This window comes from Limanda limanda, chromosome 17, assembly GCF_963576545.1.
Source record: "Limanda limanda chromosome 17, fLimLim1.1, whole genome shotgun sequence".
In the NCBI taxonomy this organism is placed as follows: Eukaryota; Metazoa; Chordata; class Actinopteri; order Pleuronectiformes; family Pleuronectidae; genus Limanda; species Limanda limanda.
The window spans coordinates 825,292-839,894 of record NC_083652.1 but is presented as its reverse complement, the minus strand read 5'-3'; the positions used below and the strand labels follow the sequence as shown (position 1 = coordinate 839,894).

The 14,603-nt window shown below is 41.7% G+C and overlaps 1 long non-coding RNA gene across 1 annotated transcript; it reads right to left on the bottom strand.

The window, feature by feature from the left end:
- Positions 1-1,458: 1,458 nt before the first annotated feature.
- Positions 1,459-2,635, bottom strand: LOC133022897 (uncharacterized). The gene is made up of 4 exons (XR_009683032.1): positions 2,331-2,635; positions 2,013-2,110; positions 1,800-1,893; positions 1,459-1,708 (listed from the first exon to the last, which is right to left on the bottom strand). It is a non-coding gene; the product is annotated as an uncharacterized LOC133022897 (long non-coding RNA).
- Positions 2,636-14,603: the final 11,968 nt, after the last annotated feature.

Here is a 14,603-nt window from a genome sequence, read left to right as displayed (position 1 = left end):
CAGTCATCGTCGACTGTTTATTTACATCGCCACTGCGGCTCCTCATAGGCTTTTTCTGGTAGACAAATCCGCCACTCAGTGGGTCATACTTTTGGATCTCTTCTGCCAAACGCTTTTCTATTTGGTCCATATTCATTCTTCTAAACTATCCGTGGTTTCTGACGGTATTATGGGGCATGAAACCGGAAATGCGACTCCGAAAAGGATGTAGTTAGCAGACCAATCACAGCCTTGTGGGCTGCGTGAGGCTTGCGTAGCTTTGTCGTATAGTAAGAAAAATTGGCGGAGGCACGCAAGCCGCAAGAGGGGGTACGCAAGCACGCAAGGGGTTCTTGCGTGTCTGCGTAAAATCAGCCTTAAGTACACCAGGCTTAAAATTAATATAAAACCCGAAATTGTAAATTCTTTCCCTGAAGTGTGCTATAATGAATTACATTGTATACCATGAGCAAATGTCAATGCTATGAATAAAAATTAGAAACAGTGCACTATTTTTTCAACATTTTATTATAATCCAAAACAATGATGCTCAGTAAGTCTGTTTCCCTGGACAGGACTGACAACCCACCTCTTCAATCTTATTTGCCCATGAACACTATCCTAAACCTCAACCACTGTGCAGAGTGGCATGATTAAAGTTATTATTTCAATTATGTTGGTTAAATGAACAGTGGATGTGTTAACCACACATCTACCAGCAATCCGCTCAACAGGAAGAAATTATGCTGGGTATGATATGTCTGTGCCCTGTAAGCTTCAAACTTCTACTGGCTTTCCATAAAAATAACTGTCCGGATGGGGATGAAGCCAGGAAACTTGGGCAATGACTTGTTAAATTGCAGTACATTTTCTACTGACATGACTGACTATGGGCCATATTATGCCCATTTTACACTAGACGAAAAGCAGTATTATTGTCACAGTGAACCTCTACGGACAGGCCTAATCCCCTGCTGTAACCAACTGTTTCCATGATGTTACCTCGGCGTTCGCCAGTGAAGACAAGGTGGGTCTATCGGCGTATGCGGACCTTAAGGGGGATTTGGAGAACAAAGGAGAGAGCCGCGGGGGGCTCGCTGAGCCTCGCGGACCGATCGCGACGTGTGATCTAATTAGCATATGAATCGGAGTCCAGCCGCTGGCTAGAACCTCTCTCTACTCACCATTGGAGGAAACCACAGACCCTTGAAACTAATGTCACTCGTGATTGGTTGGTAGAAGTGTTGCTATTGGTCACCTTATGGGTCATTGCAGTGCACACGTGGGGTCACAGCATTCCGCACGTGGGGTAAGCCCCTCCCACACAATATTTATAATAAAAATGTATATATTAATATTTATTATTATTTATAAGTAAGCCTTTACCAAAAGCACTGCAGTTAATTAAAACTAAACATTCATGTGATGCTTGATGTTATAGGTGAACATATTGTACAGGGAACAAATGTGAACAAGGTATATGTGGAGTGAAAGCTTTATTTACATACAGCAAAAATATTGTACAAAAACTCAGATGAGGCTTGAAATGTTTCTCTGCAGCCTCTGGGTCATGACTTCTTTGTGGGACTCTTCTCCAGTGTGTAGACGTCTGTGGTGTGTAGCTGTGAGATCAGTGTAGCTTCCAGTCTTATATGAAGTGTGGGACACAGGTCGGTGCACTCCTGGCTGTGGAAGGATGGATCCATGTCATCTGTCCCGCTTCAATCAGCTGTAAACACATTCAGTACAATTAGCACAGTTCAATTACAACATACACCTTTACATGTAACTGGAAAATTATTTAATGAATATAACCTTACCCTCTTTCTTCTCCGACAACTCCTCAATGCTGATGTAAGGTCTGGTCGGATCATACTGGCTCATAGTGTGTCTTTGTACGTCATGGACAGGCAGCTGGAAAACAACACATGTAACATGACTTTATTATTAATAAACGGAAATAGCCGCGCTGCATCACCGTTGGAAGATCCACAGCAAAAAAACACCAAAACAATTCATAAACAGTTACTTACATTCAATGGCTTAATTTTCTGCACTTTAAATCCGGACTTTCAGCGACTCAGCCTAACGCCTCTTTGTTTGTGTGTGTGTGGGGGGGGGGGGGCTGAGGCTGTGAAAACATACAGAAAAAAGTCACGTTGATGAAAAAACTTAACGAGAACAAACTGTTACATCTAAGTAATTCATACATATTTACACATGCACTAGATCTGCTCCAGCACTTGATGCTGTATTCGTATTTTAGCAACTTTCTCGCTATCCCAAAGAGTGGCGGACATGCTTTCAGATGTAGGGTTAGCTTAGTGGTTAGCATGGCGTCTCTAGCTCACCGTAACTCAGGGACTGTGCGCCCGTCTTCTCCGCCTCGACTCGTCCACACCGGGCCCGCGGCTCTGCCTCCACACGCACTCATCTTCTCCTCCAGGGAACAGCGTCGTGTCGATTTCAGCAAGTTATTTACCCCGAAGACAGAGTCACTCGTACGGGACAAGCTAAACACGACCCGCTTCCTGTCTGCGGGACACTCGACGCTGCTGCACGGCGTTTACGAGGCTCTGATTGGACGAGTCCATCAGCTGATGACGCGAGCGGGTGACGTGAGCAGCGGTTACTTCATGGGATAAATATTTGACTGAGGCCAGGTTTATTTTTTGTGGTGTTTAGTACATTTACACACATGATTCACGCTGTTCTGTGTTCGTAACCTTATAGTTGAATGCACTTATCGTAAGTCGCTTTGGATAAAAGTGTTGACTGTTTTAATGGAATACTGAGAAAGTTTAATAACAACAATTAGACAATTGAAGTTCAAATTATGAAGGAATTTAAGCTCTATATTGTGTCTCCTTTATATTTAAAATAATAATCAAACTGAGTGGAGATGTATGTTGTATCCAAACAGCCGGCTGCTGTGTTTTGTCACTGTGCAGTCCATGGGGGATTAAATATTACACTGAAAAAATAAATCATTAAATCAATGAATGTTTCATAGCAATTTTGAAAGTAGTGGTGAAAAGGTACCATTTATAATTCATGGAACAGCTTAGTTTGCCATTGACATGTGAATTTGATGCCAGTATTTTGGGAGGACAGATATTTTTATGGAAAGCCAGTAGAAGTTTGGAGCTTACAGGACACAGATGATCATACCCAGCATCATTTATTTGCTGGTAGAGGTGTGGTTTACACTTCCTCTGTGCATTTAACCAGCACAATTGAAAAAGTGACTGTAATCATGCCACTCTGTACAGTTGTTGAGATTTAGGATTGGATGACAATAAAAATTTGAAATAAAGTGCATTGTTTCATTTCTTTTGACTGCATTGACCTTTGTTCGTGGTATACAATATAATTCATTATATTGCACACTTACTTACTTAAGAACAATTTAAAATTTCAGGTTTTATATTTATTTTAAGCCTGGTTTACTCAGCCAGATAGTTTGTTGGTGCCTCTTACACATTGGTGTTATCTGCTCTCAGGGAAACTGATTTGCATTTGTGAAGCTCAGAGCATTGTCATTTGCATGTGAAAGCGTCCTCTAGGAGTTGGAGCAGGGGGGGTCAAATCTCAACAGCTCACAGGCTTGACAACTGCAGGAACCCTGAGCGTTTCCTTTGCTGCCTGCAGATACGTGTGAAAGTCGTTAACCGAAGGATGTGCCAACACTTCTCTGCGACACAGATTGACACAAACGCTTCTTTTCATGCAGTGTTACCACAAGTTGATATGGTTCCTTGGGGTCTTAATGAAATGTCTGTAACATATTTTGGTCAAAATACCACAATACCACATTTAAAAAAGCACCCTTTTTGCCCTGTCCACAACAGCCCTCCTCAGAGTGACCCGTTTTGAGTGCCTTTTCCTTTAAAAGCTAATGAGCCAGCTCCCCCCTCTCCTCCTCACCCCTCCTCCACGAGATACGAGCGCCCGGGTGTTTGGCTATCCATTACTTTTGTAGAAATATTGCTACTGGTGACGAAGATAAAATCTTGCAACCATATCTTTTGAACCAGAGCCTGCCTTTGACACGGCTGACACGAGGGCTGGGGCCTGCAACAGGCCAAGCCGCGGAGACACGCGGGTCTCCGAGAATGGAAAAGCGACCGATCCAGGAGGAACCCGGGCCTACCAGGGCACAACCCAACAGACTTTTGCTAATTCTTTCCCGGGACATTGCCTTCAAATATTAATTCAATCCATTTCTTCTTGTGTCTTCTGAGGCTGGGAAGATATGTACAGATCTGTGTGGATCTGTGCAGCCGACCACAGCGCATTTTGAGTGCTTAATTTGCTAGCTATTCCAGGTGTATCCGAGGTTTGCAAACACGGAGTGAAGTGCTTTGGCAAATATTGTATCTATAATGAGTGTAGGGGGGCGGGGAGGATGAGATGGAGGGGGGGGGGGCAAGGCCATGTAAGAGAGACTCCCATTTCATTGTGACGAGAGACTGATAAGAAAGCGCATTCACAGTCACTCAAGCATGACGTTTCTGACAGAGGAACCATAACAAATCGCGAGAGTTGTTTTTTTCCAAAGTTTTTTGTCATGGCAAAACAGTTAATGTCAGTGATACAATTTTCAGGATACATTTGATGATACATTGTTAAATGCCTGTCGAGCTCATCCAAGATAATATATTGTAATGGAGAGAGTGGAACCACTGTACAGTTTCCTAAAAGAAGTCTTTCTGCTGACACCAAAACAATGTGCTTCACATAAAGCATAGCAGATGTGTCATGGCGTGTCAAAGTTCCAACCATTTGTTCTCCTAAAATACTAGCAAACTCATCACCATATTCACATGTCCATGGCATACTAAGCTGTTGACCCGCTGTTGATCCGCAAAGACCATTCCGTTACATGCTTGGCAGCGTTTTCTTCAAGCTCAGACCTTTTCAGTTGGTCCAGAAATTTGTTCAGGCTTGGCCCCAACAAATTTGGTGCCAGGGTCTGACCACAGTTTCCTGGGGTATCCCCTCAGTGAAGTGAACCTCTGGTAAGCCAGCAAGAATCCTTCAGATCACTGGTCACTCACCACATCAGTGTGTATGGCTCTGGAGGTCATGCAACAGTACACAATTCCCCTTTGCATCTGACTCTTCTTTACTTCACCCCCTCACTTCATAAGGGCCGAACAGGTCCATGGTTGTGAATTAAAATGGTGCATCTGTTCCTGTTCGCTCTTGTAGAAGTTCACCCATGATTTGTTAACACTGCCTTGAAGTCTGCAGGTTTTCCTTTTTCTGGCACATTTTTGTTTGAGCTCTTGTCAATACTGCTGTGAATGCCTTCCTCTGGAGTTTGTTTACACTATCCCTGGCATGAGCTGCAGCCTCTCCAGCAGACTTTTTAGGCCACTCCTCTATAGGCAACTTCAGGAAGTCCGGTCCATTCTGCCATGTGGAATTTTCCTTTAGATCCTCAGGAGTGTTGTTATGATGTCACCAATGTTCAGATCTCCGGGTATCCACCACCAGTCTTGCACTGGTAACCATAACTTTCTCTTTCAATGGCAACCAGAACTGTTTGAATGTCAACTAAATGGAACCATCTTTCGATCTGCACTCTTCCTAACTTTGGTTTTATATAAACTCCCATTCCGAAGCTTTTTAAATCTAAATTTTCCGTTAAGCACACCGGGTCCGTCTCCTCACTCATCACTTCGCTGCTTCTCCACCCGCAGGCAGGTAAACATCCGCGCTGGAGGACTACGGCAGGACATTGTGGTCAGACTTGGTGATGTGATTAATTTGCGTTAAAAAAAAATTAACGCGTTAAGGTTTCCAGATTAATCGCACACGTTAATGTTGACAGCCTTAATATATATATATATATATATATATAAACAAAATAAACCCAGTTATGTTGCATAAAATTATCTGTATTGACCCAAAACCCAATCCTACACACGTACTGCCTGGACGTGTGCCCGCATATAAAGACGGAAACATGAACCTAACCACACAATTTAAACAAATCCCATACATCAATATTTCCCCAACCCCAGGTTCATTCAGTCCCTGAATCCCCAAACAACGTCCCCAAGCAAAACTTTTGCAAGTGTGGCAGGCTGAGATGCCGCAAACAATACAAAAAATGGTCCACGATATCCTCACCACCTCTAGGCGCCCAGAAAAATAGTTTAATCCTCACGGTAATCCTTGAAAGAGTCGCACAGGCAATAATCCTGTTTCCTCGGGAAATAATCCCATGTAGGTCTTCAGGATCGCAGTTACCTCGAACGTGGCTGGTCGCTCTGCCGTCCCGCACAAACAAGACTTAGGTGACCTTTACAGCTCTTCAAAAAGCTGAGGCCTACTGAGAGATAATTTGCATCCCAGTGTGGAGATGTGTGAGCATCCTCTAGGTGAGGCCTCCGTTTATGATCTCAAGCTCCCTCTCCTCTGCCAAAGTCATTTCCTTTCCTCCTGGTTGGCAGTTTCTGCATCAACATCCTCCACATCTTGGTTCACATGCAGGTCTGATGCTTTTCCACCGCCACCACTCCAGGAAGTCACGGATACTAGCAGCTGTAAACTTGACCTGAGCCTGTTGTAACTGGGCTGTCTCAGTTGTTGGACTCCTGAGGATTTCCTCATACTTGACAGCAGCTGACCTCAAACAAGTTGGGGTGTGCTCAGCCCACTGTCTTACCCAATTGCGAGTCTTTGCTCTACGTGACTAATGAGGAGTTCAACTTCTTCTGGCCTTCTCAATTCCTCAAGCTCAATTTCTGCAACTTCTCAGGTTCAATTACTTTGTGCACTTTGGCAAATTCGTCCAAGCCGTAGCAGAGAAGTTCATGTACCCTCTCTGTTCCTTGAGGTGTGTAGAGTCTGACTTTGAGGACATATCGTTCAGTGTTCACCTTCATGGTAATTCCACCAACCCCGTGCACAACTAAGGTTATCTTCTTACTTTGTAACTTCAGCATCCTTATGGGTAATGTAGTTTGTGTCAGATGCAAGGTAAACCAGAGTCCCAATCTTCTGCATTTGTAGTGACCTCCATCAGCATCATGATGACAGGAAGTTCAGACAGACCCTTTTTCTCTAAAAGCTCTGACTGGTCTTTAGCATTGTTTGTAACTGCGGTTTAGTTGGTGAAAGCTTTTTTGTACCATTCTGCAAGTTCTGGGGAAAGTTCAGACAATAACTACTCTTGTTCTTCTGTTATCTTGCTTTTACCTCTGCTGTATTTTCCACTCTTTTCCTCCTCACCCCTTCTTAGTTCTCCTTTTGGGCAGAGAAAGTAATTGTGGTATGGGGTGCCTCCTCTTTTTTTACAGTCTTTATTTCTGCATCGGAAAGTGTCTCTGCAATATCCGTCTTCATAGTGGCATCCAAGACATTTTCTGTACACTCCCAGCTTTTTTAAGGCACATTTCTTTTCAATTAGCTTCAGCCCATTTGAACTTCCTACAGAAGAAAATGTTGTTATTGTGTCCACTATTACCACACACACCACACATATCATCCACCTCTCCTTTCTTTGTGGTTCTTGTTGAATTGAACCATATTTCCTCTCATGTTTTTTTTCAGGACAGTCTGATTTCTCCATCTTCCCCAGAATCCTTAGCTGTTCAAGCCTCTCAAGGATTTCTTCCTGTTTTTTTAGGAATTTTAAGAGCATGTCAAAGTGGTTGTCTGAAGTGACATCATTTGCAGGGTCAACCATAAACATTAGTCAGTCTATTTTAGTAAAGTCAGGTAACTTGCTCTGAATATATTAAATTACCAGTGGGTTCTTTGTGGCTCCAGAGTTTCCCAGCTCTGTGAGATCTGCTAGGGCCTTCTCCACAGACTGTATGAGGTCAATGACTTCTGGGAGAGGGATCCCTCACATGTGGCTCTCTCTAATGCTTGTATGTGTTTTTTTTCCCCACGATTCTTTCTGTTCTTGTTGAGGGTTAAGGGCAGAGGATTGAGGAGAAAAGGGAGCCACTGTAAGAAAGAATATGGACAGTTTAAACAGATTACCCCTTCAATAGGAGAAAGTGAAAGAGACACCAAATTACAGCTTTAGAGTGTAAGAAGAGACAAACATGGAATCTGAGGTAAGACTAGACTAGTATATATATAAATATATATAGTATAAGTAAATAGTGTGCAAAAAAACTGTTAGTGAAGTTGATGCCATCCTCATGCAATGTATCATGTTTACGCATGCAATTTACACAATTGCCTGAAGTTAATCCTGTTGCCTGAATCTGACATGGCATGTTTTTTTGAAATCATTGAACGAACAAATGTGAAAGGAATTTGGGATAAGACTACAAAAATATTCTTGTATGAGATCTAATGTATCCTGGAAAGCGTTGTGTTACAAATGGTGAGAAACAACACGTTAAACTATGCATTGTACTCTTGCTAAAGATCTTTAACTGTAACTTTTTACCTGAAAACTTAAGCATAGGGACAATGTGTGATAGAAACACAACAGAAAGTTAAACCTAAAACAGAATAATATCAATATGATAATCAAAGTTAAATTAATAATAACCATCATGTGACTTTAAAGGGGACATATTACAAAAATTCCACTTTTGTAGTGCTTGTACACGTTAATTTGGGTATCTGGCATGTCTACCGTCCCAAAAACGGATAGACAGGGTAAAAGGGTGCTGTTTTAATTCATCCTTGTGGTATTTTGACCAAAATATGTTACAGACATTTCATTAAGACCCCAAGGAACCATATCAACTTGTGGTAAAATGGGCATTATATGGGCCCTTTAAGTAATTGAAGGTTGTAGCAGATGCAAGATGTTTTGTCTTTATTAATTTCAGAAATGATTCCCAGTGTAATATTTATCACAATGTTGCCATTTGTTTATTGGCATTGATTTGGCATCTTCTCATTTTGCAACAACTGTTTATGTTTTTCCTTCTCGCCTCTCTCTCCCTCTGTCGTTGCTTACTATTATTAATTGTTGCTGATATCATTACTGCTGTTATTATTAATAACCTACGTCAATTGTTATTGTCATTATAAAAAAACAGTCTCACTTACTTAAATACAACAGTTATACTTACAACTATTCCTGGTCTCTCTCTTCTCTTACCTCTTTTCACCCACTTTTCCACTTCCCCCCCATTTATATCCTCTCAGACAAAGCTAGATCTGGTTCTGTTGAAAGTTTAGTAAAAAGGGAACTTTTAACAGAACTCCCACATTGAGTACAGAGGACTGAACAACTGGCTTCCATTGAAATCTAGAATCGAATTTAAAATTATCCTCCTCACTTTCAATGTCCTTAATAATATGGCACCATTATACCTCAAAGAGCTGATACTACCTTATCGCTCCCAGAATTCAGGCTTACTTGTTGTCCCTAAAGTCTCTAAAAGTAGAGTAGGAGCCAGAGCTTTCAGCTATCAAGCTCCTCTCCTGTGGAATCATCTCCCACTTTCAGTTCAGGAGGCAGACACCATCTGTACGTTTAAGTTTAGACTTAAAACCTTCCTTTACGATACAGCTTATAGTTAGCACTGGTCCAGACTGTCTTAGACCTGCTCTTAGTTATGCTGCTATAGGTCTAGAATGTCGCAGGATACATGACACACGGAGCTTCTCTTCCCAGCTTCTCCTTCCTCTTCTCCATCCATATCACATCAAAGAAATTCATATCTCATCAATACATGTTACTGACTTGACTTCTTCCCCAGAGTCCCTTTGCCTTATCGTCCGAAGATCCAGGGCCGCTGCGGCGGCCACATCATGGATTAAGATCTGTGGATCGCATATCAGAGATCGTTATCGTAATGGTGGAACCTATATGGCGGACTCTGTATCTTGCTGGCTGATCATGATAATAATGGCGGATGTTGGCATCTGATAGTGGTGGTGGACCACGAATGAGATGCCAGCTGATGGTGGATCTTGATGGCGGCAGTGGACAATGACTGTCGACTATAGTGGCATCTGATCTTTATGGTGGGTCATGATCGTGGAGGCTGCTGACCATAAGGCCTACAGAGAGGAGGTCAGAGCCCTGACATCTTTGTGCCAGGACAACAACCTCCATCTCAACGTCAGCAAAACCAAGGAGCTGATCGTGGACTACAGGAAGAGACAAGGAGTGGAACATGCCCCCCTCTCCATCAATGGGACCATGGTGTTCCTCGGGGTCCACATCAGTGATGACCTGACCTGGACCCATCACACAGACTCCATCAGGAAGATGGCCAGACAGCGGCTCTTCTTCCTCGGCAGGCTGCGGAGGCTCCACATGGACTCCAGGATTCTATGCAACTTCTACAGGTGCCCCATAGAGAGCATCCTGACTGGCTGCATCACCGCTTGTCGAGCTCTCGTCATATTTGCGAAGCTTTGGCTTCTTCGCAACTGGCACATCGATTGACTGACTTTTACGAATCAGAAACTTGTCCATAGTTGTGTTTGTTTGCTGATACAGTGTGTTTGAAGTTAATAAAGTTCTAATTGCAACGTCGTGGTCTTGTGAGTGTGTTTGTATGTGTGGCTGTGAGCGACTTGCACACGAATAATGAATAAGGCTGTGCTAGGCAATGGTTCCTAACCAAACGAACAGTACACAATGTAGACAGGGACAGCACAGAATAGTATTCAAGTGCTGGTGTTTTATTTGTTGCAACACGGTGGATGATTGGAGATGTAAAGGTAGGTGTTAAGGAGAAAAGGGCTAGCTGCAGTTGGAAGAAGTTAGCTAGCTAGAAGGCTAGCTCTTGGGGCTACGACCTTTCTAAAAAGACTGTGGAGCAAATTACTCCTTAGATTAGGCTACGAATAGGCCTACTGCAAGTGCAGGAAGTCTAAAGCAGGAATTAGTAAGATTTCAGTTTCAGAACAGTACATAAAGTGTTTATTCATATTTCTATAGGTACTTTTGATATCTTCAAATTATTAGACATATGAGATTCCGGAAAAAATGCTTGGGTGGTGTGTGTTCCGTGTGTGCATGTGGGAGAGGGAGGAAGAGAGAGATAGAGTGAGTGTGCTCTCAGTTCATGTAACACAATCCATCACTGGCAACTCTTCTTGCAGGTGGATCAGTGCAGGTTACGGTTGCGCTCCCTTAGCATTGTGGGAGCTTGATGTATGTGCTGTCACCTGGCAGTTAATGAAACAGCAGCTACAGCCGCCAGCCTCCTTTCTGCTTCTCCCTCCCTACCCTCCTGCGATCTCCACCTCCGTTTGTACACTTGCCTGTAATTTACAACCAATCATAAAAGGCCTCTGCTATTTTCCGTTTTGCATGTTAAGCAGACCTAATCTGTACTGACTCAAGGACAGTCCATTATTTTGGTTTTGCTAACTTTTGGATTTAAATTTTATCTGGTCAACACTGTCTTCATTTCTGCAGTAATAACTGGCAGAGTTCAACAGCTGTAGGGGTAGTAATCTTTTGTCACATGGTGGAAAAGTACATACTTACGTACTGATTATGAAAGTGGTATCAATCTTCTCATCTACAGGACATGGACACATTTGTGACACCTGAGACTGACATTTCACATTAATAATTGATAATAATATTAGGCCTTACCATAACTAACACTAACATGAAGTGATAAACACTAACTTCAAAATCAAAATCAATCAAATTTACAAATCACAATTTACCTCATAGGGTTTAACATGTTGCAACATCCTCTGCCATTAACAGTCAGGAAGAGCAAGGAAAAACACCAAAAACTTGCCAAAGCGTACAACTGCAGTGCTGTTCTAACCACTGCAATGCATGACCGTTGACAATTGAAAACACATTAAATTTTACGAGGGTTGTAAGATACACAATCTTAGAGCTAGCAAGTCGCGTTTTAAGCACCTTTTTTCTTCTACGAAACAGGCTTTAATTCAATGGAAAAGGTCGATCTATTGGAGATTTGGTAATTAAGCATGATATAGGCAAGCCTCTCAGGAGAACCATTGCCACAGTCCACATACACGGCCAAATGTGTTGTCCTCTATGCATGTGGACGTTTGCTTCGAAAATGGTGTTGCACAGTGCTTATACTGCTGCTATATTTCAGTGTGCATTTGGACTTCTGGGTTAGCAAACTACTGGACTACTTGGATTCAGGCAAAGTATATTCTTAAATAAGCTTCTCTGCTAGATTACTATTGTGTCTGCTGTCTTAGGTTAACTAGATTGATAGTTTGAACTGTTTGGCCCTACCTTGAATGGTATGAGATAGGAGCTTGTTTGTTTATTGATTTTTGTTTACTGTTTTCAGTTTCACTCAATCAATCAAATTGTATAGTCACTCAAGTGACTGAGAGCTCAAAAAAGGAACCAGCTAAGGTTAAATTGCTTGATTTTTATTCCTATTCTGTTAAATAGTAAGTTCTATTTGACTTTTTAACTTTAGTTGTAAACAGACTTGGTTGTGAAACTGTACAGTAAAGCGCTTTGAGTGGTCATCATCAGACTAGAAAAGCGCTATATAAATACAAATCCATTTACCATTTATCATATGAACAGCAAGGAATCAATATTGTTAAAACTTCTAATGAGGAAAGTTCAAAACAAATTTTTAAATAGTTTTGGAAATGGGATAATGAGCACAGATAGAGGATTGTAACTTAGCCACCTCTGTCTTTGTCATTGCCAAGTCCAATTGTGTAAAGAGGTGCATGAAACATTTGAACTCTGGTGCAGTACATTATGGTACATTGTCAAGACTTTTCTGAATAATATTTGCTGTGATATCTGTTTTTATAAAATAGGCAGAACATTTACTGCACTTGGTGGTGCTTAAAAAGTCTGGCTGGACGATTGAGGAGAACATTAGGAACCAATTTGACTTGACCAGGACTCAGGATGTGGTAGAACCAGTGTTGCCAACTCCTCAGTAAGGAAAGTCATTATTGGCTGTCCTAAAAGTTGCTAGAAGTCGCTAAATGACGTCATCGCCTAATTTGCATAATTGTAATGTGCAGGGAATTGTAAGGTTGCTGTAGGACATACAAAAAGTGAGAAAAAAACACCCTGAATATGTTTAGAACTACAAATGAGCTTTCTTCTACTTAAGCGTATTGCATTCACTTGAAAAACAAAATTCAGTTTTTTTGAGATAATTATCTCGGAAATTCCGACATAAGTTCTCAATAAGATAAAAAACAGAACTTGAATGCAATACGCTTCCGTATTCTTGTGTCGATTCTTGTTGTTTTTTATCTTGCCATTGAAATAGGCCATCACTTCTCAAAACATCTTCATGACTTTAATGCTGTGTCTAGACCAACATACATAAATCATTTTTTTCCTGTATTGTTAAATGTTAGAATATCAAATTCAATCAAAAGGCTGTTAAGTTGGGTGGAATTGCTAGCTCTACACCCAACCCTACACCTTTATCCGGGCTTGGGACCCGCAAAATCATCCATAAGAGACACTCTGGCAGAGCAAGTTTTTTTTTTTTTTTTTTCTAAAGTTTGATTTAGTTTTCAGGGCCCTGAAAGGGATCAGTTTCACCACGTTCCACACTAGAGGTGTGAAAAAGTCTCCATTCTTAGATGTATCATGATGTGGACTCTGCATTGATGAAAAGACTGAACTCAATGACTCGTGTTTTCCTGTGACAGTGAAGATACATTGACACTCACATCTCGCTCTGTAAGCCAGGGCAGGATCAGCGGCGGCCTTGCGCATGCGCAATTCATTTGCAGTCTGGAGGACCTGGAGCTTGGGTCTCCTCTCTGCTCTGACTGCAGCTGGGACTGCTGCGCAAGGCTACTGGGAGACTAACCGCCTGTGAGTGCTTTGTAACGACGGAGGGGCTCACGGCAGCACCCGCTGCTGGTTGAGGATAGTAACTGCAAAACGATACGTGAAACATCCCAGTTTATCACAGTACACCAGCTTGTTTCGTGTTTCCAACCCTTAATCATTGTTGATGGTTTTGTCAATGTCAAAGATAGATCCACAACATTGTCGGCCAAGCTCCAACTTAAATCAGAAATATTAAGTAATTGTAGTGTTTTAATGAAATTGCACTATTAAAAAGGGGCACCACCTCCTACTGGAACAAATTTATATCAATTAATTACACGGACTCAGATCACAAAGTCATGAATCAGTGATTCGACAAATCTCTGTTCTTTATTTAATAGAACAAAAACACTGACTAGTGTGAGGTTTAAGGTATTTAGCCTCTGTGGGCCTTTACCTATGTTAAGAATTGTTATGTTTTCTTAAAGACATTAAGGCCTGAATGACCAATAACTTTTTATATCTAAATTCAGACAAAACTGAAGTCAATATACTTGGCCCTAACACCTCAGGGAAACATTATCTGACCACAAAGTTACCTTGTATGGCATTGGCTTGGGCCCCAGTTCTACTAATAGGAACCTTGGATTTTAGTTTGACCAGGTCTTCCACTTTGAAAACATGCGTTCTAAAAAGGATGCTAAGAAACTATTCCATGCATTTGTTACCTTTAGACTGGGTTATTATGATTCTTTATTATCGGGATGTCCCAGTAAAACTGTGATACCCCCCAGTTGATCCAAAATGCTGCAGAAGAGTATAGCAACGTGAAGAAAAGATAATTTGCTTCCTGTCAAAACATATCTGCATTGGCTCCCAATAAAATTCCTATTTTATCATATAT